Raw genomic sequence first — 8,831 nt, forward strand, 5'->3', positions numbered from 1 at the left:
AGACAGGGTATGTCATGAGATGACTAGTCTATTGTACTGACTGGTTGGAAATGAAGTATTTTGTCACAAAGCACACAGAGTTCTTAGGTATTTTTTAATGTTTGAGGTGAGTTTAGTCTCGTTCATTCTTTTTGGAGTCCGATGTCTGGTCTCCACCCAGAAGCCATAAGTTACCCCTAAGGACATTTCAGGGTCTTTGCCTATATTTCCTTCTCAACAGGACAAATCCTCACGATAGATAGGGCTGCTGTGTGCCACTTAGGACATTTTAAAAACAGTTTAGTATTGCCAGAGTGGCCAGCTAGGGATTCCCTTAGTGCAGGAGAATCCCTTGATGGCATAAAGCCAGCATACAAGCTCTAAATATATATCTCCTAGAGTCACAGTGTAGAGGGTATGTCAGGGTGTATCTGGGAAGGTAAAGGCATGTTTGGAGCACTCTGTGCTTTGGTGATCTCCAACTGATTCAACTTTCCCTTGGGTCTAATTTATACCAGGGAATAAACCAATTCCCAGCAATCCCATGGATTAGAGGAAACACAAAAATGGCATAAAGACACTTTTGCTCCTCTCCCCTTGGGTCCTGCACAGCTCAGCAAGAGTGGACACTATGTACAGTCTCCCTTGGCTTGATCTTGCAGTCTGCTCTGAGCACACAAACACATACAAGCTCATACTCAGCATGAAGTATGATTAAAAACTCTTGTTCTGATATTATATGTTTCCATAACTCCACAGGCTCCAGTACAGAGTGAGCTTCATTTAGTTTATAGTGGATTTGGGTATAATATTAGAGTTTAAGTATATGTCATCTTCTACCTGCCTAAGGAGGTGATTTCAGGGTGGTAAAGATGACCAAGTTTAATGGGTGAACAACAATAAGCATGTGAGCTGAAATTCCAGGAGCCTGAAGGAGTTTGTTTGCAAGAATCTGAAAAAAAGATTGTTTTGTTCTGAAATAGCTAGAGGCCATACTGGTAAGAGCATCAGGGAAAAAAAGGAAGGGTAAATGAGGTAATGAGGGACCTATTCTGCCATCAGTTGCTGAACATACACAGCTATTTTCCATTCAATTTAAATCAGAGATCCTTAAAATTGGCGTCTAGTTTTTCCCTCTTTCACATACATGTTGATTTTAGTTTTGTCCTGCTACTAAACAGATCATAGATAATGCAAATGGATGAGGAACAAAGAATTTTATCTAGGCTCAATGAACAAGTTACTCCTATTCTCTTTTCCTACGTATACAATATTTATTACATTATATGCATGAAACCAGATTAATTGCAATGTTTCAGCTGAAGTTAGTAAAGTTTCACCAAAGTTAGTAAATCTGATTAATGCTCCTGTAGCAACTTAAACTCAGTCCCCTTGCATTACAGGAAGGCCTCTCAATTCATGAAGGCACAGTTTATGCATTACTACAAAATGCATTGAAGGTTACAGAAATACATGCAGTTTGTCTATACATCAAGAGCACACCAATGTTACATTAGAAGTCATACATGTCAAGGGACAGAGTTAAGGGGTTTTTTTAATCAGGAAATTATCCCATAGAACCTGGTAGATGAGTATTTGCCTATCTATGCCCTTTCATACTTTTCTCATTTAAGGCCTCAAGAACTCTCCCAAATGTCAAATTCATATGCAATTCCCTCTTCAAGCATCCCATCCTGACCATGGTTGCAGTTACAGAACCCTTGATACATCCTATGTCTAACAAGCACCTGGTTCTAACATCTATCTGACAAACATAGTCCTGTCCACCCTCAGCTGCTGAGTACGCCTCTCTCTCACATCTTGTCCAGAGCCAAGACCTCCCTTTGTCCCTCCCTCCCAGCTATCAAAATCCTGTCATACTCCCCTCCCAACTGTAAATCATTCCATCATCATCCATCCCCAAGTGCCCATTTCCCAACAAAAGACAAGCATCCAGTCCTGGCCTGCCATCTCTCAGAATGCATGTAAGGCCTCAGTCCAGCAAAGCACTTAAGCATGTGCTTAACTTCAAGCATGTGAGTAGTGTCACAGACTTCAGTAAAACTATTCACATAGTTAACCACAAACAAGTATGGCCAAGAATCTGCAGTGCTGATTCTGGGTCCATGCAAATCATGTAGCTTCTGGCTGTACGTGTCACATGTCACATGACCAGAGAGGCTGCCATAGGCATCACCTGAGAGATACTGTCAGGGCCTGCACTGCCTTCTTCCAGTAAATCCTATAGCAATAGCAGCTGCATCCACTTTCCCTAGCCATACAGAGGAGTCAAGTCAGACCTTGCTGCCCTATGTAGAGGCACAAAACTAATATTACTCCATCCCCAAGAGCACCAGAAGGGGGAACAGTCAGAGCTCAGGAAATTGGGCAGATGCAATGGGTGCAGAGAAGTAGGCACAAGGGATATGAGTGAGTTGGGCATTAGGGGGCAGTGTGCATGCTTGAGGGTTTTGACTGAGTCCTAGGGAGATGCGAGATGAGGCAGTGTTTTAATGTGTAGTAGAGTTTGGTGTTTGAGGGTTAGCGTACATGTGGAAAGCGCGTACTGGTTGGGAATTTTTCAATAAAATGTTTCTCTGCTGAAAAATGCTGATTTGTCTAAACAGAACTAAACAGGAGCCATACAATTTTTTAGGAAAAAAAGTTTTGAGATGGTAGAAATGTCCTGTGTCAAAATTGTCGAACCAGAAAGTTTTGCTTCATAGAGTTGAAACTACTTAGTTACACTAAAAAAGATTTTAAAAAGAAAAAAAAGGTTGAAATCAAAACCAAATGCTTTGATTGACCCAAACCAAAAAGTCTCAGGTTATTTTTGCCCGAAAAATTTTGAGATGGGAAACATTTTCAAAATTTTGAAAGTTTTTGCAGGATAGGATACAGTTTGCTGCCCTGCCCTCCATGAGACATCAGTGGGAAAGTGAGTGGAGGAGTAGTTATTGGCTTCTTTCTTTTCCAAGAAAAGTAGTGTCCTATAAGCCTCTCTCAAACTTCCCCAGCAAATTGGTAGAACCAGCTCTGAGACCTTGTCTCCACAATCACAGCAGTCCTAGCTTTAAAAAAAAAAGTCATTGTTTCCTCTCTCTCTCTCTTTCAGTTTTCTATTTTGCTGATCTTAGACATAGGAGCTAAGGTTTTAGTTCTGAATTATAAGGGATAATTAGTCATGCTTCTCTAATGCTAAAATAGAACAACTAGCATATGGAAATGTTATATACCTGGGTTTACTTTACTTTATATATCTAATGAAATGAACAATTTACATCTACTCATTTCATTAAGCATGTAAGTAAAGTGATTTGGGACAAAACAAGGGGTTCATTTTAAGGCTATTAACTTTGACAGTCCTAGATGACAGACTATAAAACTCTATAATCTCTAACCATTTTTGTTATCTGTCTATGAACCCCTTCTGTTTCAGCTGTATGTTTTTTGAGTTTTGGTGATCAATATTGTAGGATGTTGTCCATTTGCTTTCCTTTTAGAAATGATCAAATATTACCAGCACTTCATTCCGAATTATGCCACAATGACAGTGCCACGGGATCAGTTATTCCCTCTGACACCTCCTGAGAACAGGCCAGAGTGTCTTTGGAAATAGTCACAGAACTGAAAACGTCACTCATATTCCCACCACTACTTATTAATTTTTCCTGTGGATGCTCAGAGATTGTGGTAACTTGAGATGTGTCAGAACTGACCACAGGGACTATTTTCTTTGAAACTTAGGACAGAGCAGACATGCTATTTGCATCTCAAGTTTGACCCCTACATTGCATAATGAGAAGCAATAGTGTGTTTATTGGCTTCTGAGAATGAGACACGGATCTCATTTCCACCTGCTCATATTTGGATCACCCATGTTTAACAGCTCATCTGGCTGCTTCAGGCTTTGGCTACGGGCCAGCTCACAATGATAGCTGGGCACAACTATGTTATAATTTCAAACGACAATTTGTGACAAGCTGCTAGTAGGGTGATAGTCCTCCTTCCATGGTCCATGCCTACAGATTATTGTAAACACTATGAGACCAGGCTCAGTTCTGCTCTGAGTTATACCTGTGCAACTACGCTGACTTCAACAGGGTTTTATTGGTCTAACTGACAGCAGAATTTGTCCCATTGTCTTCATCTAAATAAGACAGAAAAAGGTAAGGATAATATAATAGAAAGTTAGCTAAAGAGTTTCAGTGAGACTCATTGTGCAATCAGTGGAAACCCTTCTCTATCTGAGGTGGCCTCATTGTGACCAATGCCTTAGACAAACCATTCTTTGAAATATTTCTACCTTGACTTATTATCAGACTAAATGATCACTGGTCTTGCCTATCATTGCTACTTAGTTTTATCAATTGCATAGTGCCAACAGTGTGCTTATCCCTTTACATACAAATAGGGTGACATGATCCCTGGCTTGAAGAGTTTATAATTCAGATAAAAAATTCTCAGATATTTTCGTAGTGCGGACCACATCTTAATAAAGATATTGTGTTTGGAACCACCTCCACTCCCATTCACAATCACATCACTTATTTGTAGTAACTACAGGGATTATTTACATGGAAAAGTAATATTAGTAAAGCAGTGCTGTATTATTATTATTACCATTTTTAACACGATAACAAGAGTAAACTACCCCATGGGACCAGCCACCTCTACACAGGCTATGAGCAGCCACTCCAGGGAGCACAGTTTCAAAACCACTGATCTAGAGAATCTTACTGTGATGGATTCGGTCACAGAGATCCCCTTGGGACTGTGATCTGATGTGCTGAAATTACCTCTGAGCCCATTTTCCCTGCCAACTTGGGACTTCCAGAACCCCGCCTTGTTGAGCCAGACATGCTAGCTTGCTGCAACCCAGACCCAGGATGTGGTCTATACCCCTAAAGCTGCAGACTTAACTGAAAACAGCTCAGCACCCAGATACCCAGTTCCCAATGGGATCCAAACCCCAAATAAATCTGTTTTACTCTATATAAAGCTTAAACAGGGTACATTCATAAATTGTCTGCCCTCTATAACATTGATAGAGAGATATGCACAGCTGTTTGCCCCCCCCCCCCCGCACCAGATATTAATCGCTTACTCTGGGATCACTAATAAACAAAATTGATTTTATTAAGTATAATCCTTTATTAAGGATTTAAGTGATTTCAAGTATTAACAAACAAAACAAAGTACATCACCAAGCAAAATAAAGCAAAAACATGCAAGTCTAAGCCTAATACATTAAGAAACTGATTACAGGTAATAGCTCACCCTCAGAGATGTTCCAATAAGCTTCTTTTACAGACTAGACTCCTTCCTAGTCTGGGCCCAATCCTTTCCCCTGGTACAGTCCTTGTTTGTTTCAGCAGACATCTCAGGTGGTAAGCCAGTGTTTTCTCATGACTGGCAGCCCCTTTTGTCCTGCTCCACCCCTTTTATAGCTTTGGCACAAGGCGGGAATCTTTTGTCTCTCTGGGTCCACGCCCCTCCTTCTAAATGGAAAAGTACCAGATTTAAGATGGATTCCAGTATCATGTGACATGGTCACATGTCTTGTGAGACCCCAGCCTCCATTCTTCCTGGGCTGGCCCACAGGTATACAGGAAGGTTTGCAAGTAAACAGAGCCATTTACAGTTCATTGATTCTGAAGCACCCTTAATGGCTTTTACATAATACGTTTACATCATTAATACACGTTTCTATCTTATTCTCCTAACTCCAGACATAGAAATAATACATGCAAACAGATAGGATGAACACACTCAGTAGATTATAAGATTTGTAATGATACCTTACAAGAGACCTTTTGAATAAAGCATATTCCAGTTACATCATATTTACATTCATAAGCATATTTTCATAAAGCATATGGAGAGCAATGTGCCACTTACATTCTTTGAATCTTCTACTTTGTATATAGTGGACCTCAATTTATTTTTTTCTTATACATGTAACGTATGTTTAAAACAGAGAGAAATGAAGCATATTAAAATAGAAGTATGCCATTTGGAGGCCAGGGGCGGAAACGAATGCATTAATAGAATTTTGAAAGGAGAACACAGAAGTTATGGGGTTTATCTCATAAGGAGGTCATATTATGCACCATTATGCACTATCAGACATGTAAGCACATCATAATAGAATAATAGCCAGTATCCTAGATTGCTGGCAAGGAACTATTTACATGTTGAGAATTTGAAACTAAAAGCCATTTTCAGCAGCAAAAAAGCTGAAAAGATAAATTCTTTTTTGAACCTTTAGAAACTTATGATGCAAGCTAACAAAACAGAGCAGGAAAATAGCACATTGATCTTCAATTAAGGGCCAAAGGAAATGTGCTCACAGCAAAGCTTGAGGAGTATATAGTGTACGCAACTTATGAGAAAATTTCTTGAACAGGAAAGGCAATGCTCGGATGTGGCATAAGCATTTTTCTCAAACTTTTGTTTCTAAAATAAATTAGTAACAGAACTGTTGTACGCTGCCAGTACAGACAATTTTTTCATCAAAATTTGTTTCACTATATGATATAGCTCAAAGAACACTTTGTATTTGAAACACCTGTGATTACATGATGCTTAAGATTCAGAAGGCCAAACAGTTATCCTTGAGATATTGGTCCTTGGTGCCATCTTGTGTTGATACTGTATGCTTCTCAGTGTTTAAAGAGGCTGATTTTCATAGTGCTATGCTGTTCTACATGTGCCTGTGAGAAAAACACAGCTCCATCTGTTCAATACCCAAGAATGACTAATTTTTTTAAAAACAGACCTCTGCCACCACTGCCCTAGCAGCTTGATTGTGAAAATTGGTGCTTTTCAAAGATTTTTTTTTCCGTAAAAAGGCCTGTAGTGTGAAAAGTGCTTTTTACTAAACTAGTAGGGAGAGGTAATGCTATTGCCTTTATAGAAATACCTCCCAAGAGTTACTGACCAGTTGGCATCGCTGTATGTCTTTTTAAGTTCTGTAAAAAAAAAAAAAATCTGAGCATGCCAATGTTTACTTTATAACACAGGATATCTTAGAAACAGATATAGTTTCTGTATAGAAAATATACAGCAAACAAAAAGGAGACACACAAAATGGATGCCCACATTTTCAAACTTCAGTGCCTAAAGTGAGTCAAAGTGTCCCAAAGTGTCTTACTTTTTCAAAGGTGGTGAGCACCTGCAACTCCTTATGAAGTAAATGAGTGTTCAGAGTTTGAGTTTAAAAATCAAGGCATTTATTTCAGTGTTAGGGATTTAGGTAACTAACGTAAGGCACCCAGGTTTGAAAAAGGTAGCGTGTCTTTAAAAAGGTGATTTTTTGTGATCCATTTAGGGAAGAGCAACCAAGGAGGGAAAAACAAGAACTTATCTGAATCTTTGCTGTGTACTCAAACTGATTTTACTGTATATAGAGCTGTTCTGAAGCATGAAAGAGTTGGGTGACATTTTATTTGTATGTGCTTTTAATATCTGTACACTTCCTACTTTTAACTAGGCTGGAAAGCAGAAATACTGTAGTGCAAGCTGAGGTATTCTTGTGGTTCTTCAGTATGACCCATGCCAAGAAGTACTAAAGATCTCACAAGAAAACCAAATCTTTTGAATTTACCAGGATGAATTCTCACTCAAATAGGATGAGATAAATTTATCAAAACTTCTGAACCAAGCCTTCAAATCTTTTGACATTCACTCATAACATACAGGAACTTCTATAACATTTGCTGCCTTTACTCCCTATTAGCATGCTTCACTTCCCTCATTGAACCAGTTATTAACTCTTATTTTTCACTTTCTGAGCATGTAGCCGTGGCTCACCTCTAACTTTGTTAAGTTGCTTTACTTTTTAATCACATCTGCTACTCATGAAAGGTGTTAGACTAATAACACAGGAAACTGAAGTCTTTATCCGGAGGATAAGAGCAGCAGACATGGCACAGCACAAATTTCTTTATACTCCCCTGTCTGTATTTAGATTGACACAAAACACAATCAAGCCCTAATCTAGGTGCCTTTGCCATATAGTAAAACAATAGCCACATACTACAGTCAAAAACAAACCTAGTAGCCTCCTCAAAGCTAACAAGTGGAAAAAAACATCAACACTCCAGGCATTGATCCCATCCATCAGTGCATAAATCCCAGGCCTCAGCACACCTCTCCCTCCCCAAAAGCCTAGGAAGAGATATGGGCTTTGTAGCCTTATCTCCTGACTATATGCTTTTACCTCTAACCTGGAGGGACCAATCTTAAGAGTGAGAATGTAGTTCAACCTTCATGTACATTTGATCCTTGGACTTTCTGCTGTGTATCAACTAGCTGTAACTATGGTGTCTGAGGTAGACAACATTCTACTCTTAAGTAAACAGAATCCATCCAACTTTTACATGTGATACCAACTATTTTCTATCAGTACAGACCTAGCAAGCTTCAGACCATTGATCTAGAAGAGAAGCATTTCGATCTCTATTAATTATTCTCTCTCTCTGACACCCACCCACACACCACCAGCACCTTGGATTGAATGTAAAAATGCACTCACATTGTCACATGCTGTTATAAGCACGCATTGGTGCCTTGTCTATCCCTGCAGCCTGATTCTCTACTGTCTTGCACCTACTTTAGGTATAAATCACTGCCAAGTCTGAATGGCAGAATTTTACACCCACTTTGTCAAGGTGTTCATGATTACAAAAAGGGCAAGGCGGAGGAGAACCAGAGCCAAGGTTTTTTCTCTCTCGCTCTCATTCGGTTACCTGATTCACCTCAGTGGAATTGGTCTGGTCTTATGAAAAAGGTCTAACAGTGTAATCTGCTGACAGTTAGTAAGTGGCACTTATGTAACCATATCTCTG

The 8,831-nt window shown here is 39.4% G+C and overlaps 1 long non-coding RNA gene across 3 annotated transcripts in view; it reads right to left on the reverse strand.

Annotated features, from left to right (window-relative positions):
• The window catches only part of LOC120374937, a 53,668-nt gene extending 45,192 nt beyond the window's left edge, over positions 1-8,476 (reverse strand). For 2 of the 3 annotated variants that reach the window (XR_005586351.1, XR_005586350.1), the window contains exon 1: positions 8,204-8,476. This is a non-coding gene — a long non-coding RNA (uncharacterized LOC120374937). Of the gene's footprint in view, positions 1-6,922; positions 6,954-8,203 lie in introns of all 3 variants that reach the window. The other variant, XR_005586352.1, reaches the window with a different exon arrangement.
• Positions 8,477-8,831: the final 355 nt, after the last annotated feature.

Source organism: Mauremys reevesii, linkage group 11 (genome assembly GCF_016161935.1).
Source record: "Mauremys reevesii isolate NIE-2019 linkage group 11, ASM1616193v1, whole genome shotgun sequence".
Lineage (NCBI taxonomy): Eukaryota > Metazoa > Chordata > Testudines > Geoemydidae > Mauremys > Mauremys reevesii.